Source organism: Urocitellus parryii, unplaced genomic scaffold (genome assembly GCF_045843805.1).
Source record: "Urocitellus parryii isolate mUroPar1 unplaced genomic scaffold, mUroPar1.hap1 Scaffold_347, whole genome shotgun sequence".
NCBI lineage: Eukaryota > Metazoa > Chordata > Mammalia > Rodentia > Sciuridae > Urocitellus > Urocitellus parryii.
Window position 1 is genome coordinate 148,002 of NW_027553145.1, and position 3,736 is coordinate 151,737.

At 43.9% G+C, this 3,736-nt stretch overlaps 1 pseudogene; it reads left to right on the forward strand.

Moving 5' to 3' along the window:
- The first annotated feature begins 711 nt into the window (after positions 1-711).
- LOC144251980 (myotubularin-related protein 12-like) lies at positions 712-3,526 on the forward strand (annotated as a pseudogene).
- The last annotated feature ends 210 nt before the right edge of the window (positions 3,527-3,736 follow it).

A 3,736-nucleotide genomic window follows, 5' to 3' on the forward strand; every position in this document is an offset into this window, starting at 1 on the left:
TAGGGGCTACACTGAATATATTATTGAAGGCTAATGAAATTGCAACATATAACAATAACCAAATTTTAAGGATAAAATCATTGGTTAAAAATAGTCTAGTATACATAGGATATGAATCACTAGTCAAGACCTATGAGAGAAAAGCCTCAGATCCTTGAAAATCCCTTTCATTTATTCATGAAGCCACTAATCCCTAAATGGAAATGACACATTCTATATTTTAAAATATAAGAACCTATTATACTTATAAGCTCAGAAGAGGAGGGCTCAGAATTTGAAATGTTTACAAAGACATAATATATCTTAGTCTCAGGAGATGTGTGTGGCCTTTCTCACACACTTTTGAAAAATTAAGATTAGAATTTGGTTCATTGTGTGCCAATCTAGTGATTTTTATGGATAAGACTGTGGAAGTAGAACTTTCATTATTAATTGTCATTTTCTAAATTCCATTTGAGTCCTTGAATTTGTCCAGGCTACTCATTCACTGAATGTTTTCCACTTTTTATGCTGAACTTTTGAATTCTTAGAAACAAATTTATGGCGAGTGGATTCTGCGGAGGAGCTGGATGCGGGCGGCGCCGCGGCAGCCGCGGCTCTAGGAATGGGAGGAGCCCCGGCCGCTTGTGCTAGTGGCCACCGCCGCTGCCCAAGCCGGAGACCCAGCTGCCGCCTTAGTTCCCGCGCGTCGCTGCTTCCCAGAGCGGCGGAATGCTGGGGAAAGGGGTAGTTGGCCGTGGCGGTGGCACCAAAGCGCCAAAGCCCTCCTTCGTGCCGTACGTGCGCCCGGAGGAAATTCACACAAACGAAAAGGAAGTAACAGAGAAGGAAGTAACTCTTCACTTGTTGCCAGTGTGCAGCCAGAACAAGGTGGTCATGCTGTGGAAGGCTGCAGTGCCTCTTGTGTCTGAGGAAATCCTGGAGCTCTCACAGGAAAAGGGAGTGGGACCTGCATCCAGGCATGCAAGCGAGCTGCTCCAGTCTTTGCTCACTTAGGGTGAACACCTGCTTTGTGAAGCCAACACTGTCCTGAAGTATGTGCAGGAAGATTCCTGTCAGCGTGGAGTCTATGGGAGACTTGTTTGCACAGACTTCAAGATTGCCTTCTTAGGCGATGATGAACCTGCATTGGATAATGGTGAAACTCAGTTTAAGAATAAGGTTATGGGAGAAAATGACATTACACTCCACTGTGTTGATCAGATTTATGGAGTGTTTGATGAGAAAAAAAAAAATTCTCTCTGGACAACTGAAGAAATACCCTGAGAAACTTATCATCCACTGCAAAGACCTCCGAGTGTTTCACTTTTGTCTGAGATACACAAAAGAAGAGGAAGTCAAAAGGATTGTCTGTGGCATAATTCATCATACCCAGACCTCTATACTTTTTAAGAGATTATTTCTGTTTTCCTATGCAACGGCTGCACAAAACAATACAGCTACTGATCCCAAGAACCAGACAGTAATGTTTGAAACACTTAAGGACTGGTGCTGGGAGTTGGAACGGACAAAAGGCAATGTGAAGTACAAAGCAGTGAGTGTCAATGAAGGCTATAGAATCTCTGAGAGGTTGCCAGCATACTTTGTTGTCCCTACCCCTCTTCTTGAAGAGGATATGCAACGCTTTCAGGGTCACAACATACCAATATGGTGTTGGTCCTGCCACAATGGAAGTGCCCTTTTGAAAATGTCAGCACTGCCCAAAGAACAGGATGATGGTGTTTTGCAAATCCAGAAGAGTGCCTTGGATGGAATTTACAAGATCATCCATAGGCCACCCTATGAAATTGTTAAAACTGAAGATCTATCAAGCAACTTCATATCCTTGCAGGAAATCCAGACGGCATACTCTAAATTTAAACAGCTATTTCTGATAGATAACAGTACTGAATTTTGGGACACAGACATAAAATGGTTTTCGCTCTTGGAAAATAGCAGCTGGCTTGACATAATCAGACGTTGCCTGAAAAAAGCAATAGAGATCATAGAATGTATGGAAGCACAAAACATGAACGTTCTTCTTTTAGAGGAAAATGCCTCCGACTTCTGCTGCCTCCTTTCCTCTCTGGTGCAAGTGATGATGGACCCCCACTGCCGAACCAAGATTGGTTTCCAGAGCCTCATCCAAAAGGAGTGGGTCATGGGTGGCCACTGTTTCTTGGATCGCTGCAACCATCTCCGCCAGAGTGACAAAGAGGAGGTTCCTGTGTTCCTGCTTTTCTTAGATTGTGTCTGGCAGCTGGTGCACCAGCATTCCCCAGCATTTGAATTCACAGAGACTTACCTGACGGTGTTGTCAGATAGCCTCTACATACCTATTTTTAGCACCTTCTTCTTCAATTCACCTCATCAAAAAGATACTAACATGGGTAGAGAAAGCCCAGATACACAAAGCAAGCCTTTGAATCTGCTCACCGTGTGGGATTGGTCTGTACAGGTTGAACCCAAAGCCCAGATGTTGCTCAAAAACCCTCTCTATGTGGAAAAGTCAAAACTGGACAAAGGCCAAAGGAAAGGAATGCGTTTTAAACACCAACGACAACTTTCTTTGCCACTCACCCAATCGAAGTCATCTCCCAAAAGAGGATTTTTCAGGGAAGAGACAGATCATTTAATTAAAAACCTTCTGGGCAAGAGAATTAGTAAACTTATTAATTCTTCTGATGAGCTGCAAGACAACTTTCGAGAGTTTTATGACAGCTGGCATAGCAAGCCTACTGACTATCATGGATTGTTGTTGCCTCGCGTAGAGGGGCCAGAAATCAAAGTCTGGGCCAGCACTACTTGCGCTGGATTCCAGAAGCCCAAATCCCAGGTGGTGGCAGAGTGGCCACGATGAGCAAACTCTTGGAAATGATGGAGGAAGTCCAGAGCTTACAAGAGAAAATCGATGAGAGACACCACAGCCAGGAGGCCCTCCAGGCAGAGGCCCCCTGCCTGCTGAGGTACTCTGCCCGCCTGTCCTCTTTATTTCCTTTCGCTTTGCTCCAGTGACATTCATCTAAGCCGGTCTTGCCCACCAGTGGCTGGAAAGCTTTGGAAGATGAAGAAGATCTGGCCAAACGAGAAGATGAGTTTGTGGATCTAGGGGATGTGTGACTTGTGTGCACAATGATTGTGAAAATGACTTGTGGGAGAATGGGACAGTTGATCCCTGGGCTGGTCCTATGCTAAGGCTGGGAGGGTCATTAGCCTGGCGCTCTTGGAGAAAACTTGGGCCTTCAGGAAAAGATCGGGTTCTTATTTTTTTTTTTTTCATGGTTACAAAAGACTATGCAATTAAAATCATATCTTTAGTATTACTAATTGGAAGAAATTCCTACTTGACCCATCATAGGTTTGTGGCCATTTTCTGAGGTCTAAGCATCACATGCAACCTGCAAAGAACTTTGATAGGATGTGCTTGGACATGATACTTTCTTCCAATCCTTTCTGTGCCAATATAATTTATCCAGCCATTGAGAATGGGTTCTCTATAACCCATCTCAGTAAGGAGCAAGTTCAGTTTTTTGTGGTATTTACGAGTTGAAAGATTGAGATAAAAGTAGTAAGTCATATGACATGACTTTGCCAATAGCATTTTTCCTTTCTGTTGTCTCCTTCTCTGTAGAAAAGCTGAGCAATTCAGTGTGTCATTCATCCTGACATTTAGTCCGGTCTCCTTCCTTCCCAGATGTGTCCATTCCACCTTCCTGGACGTGTCATAGACTGTATCACATTGTATGTGAGGGTGGGT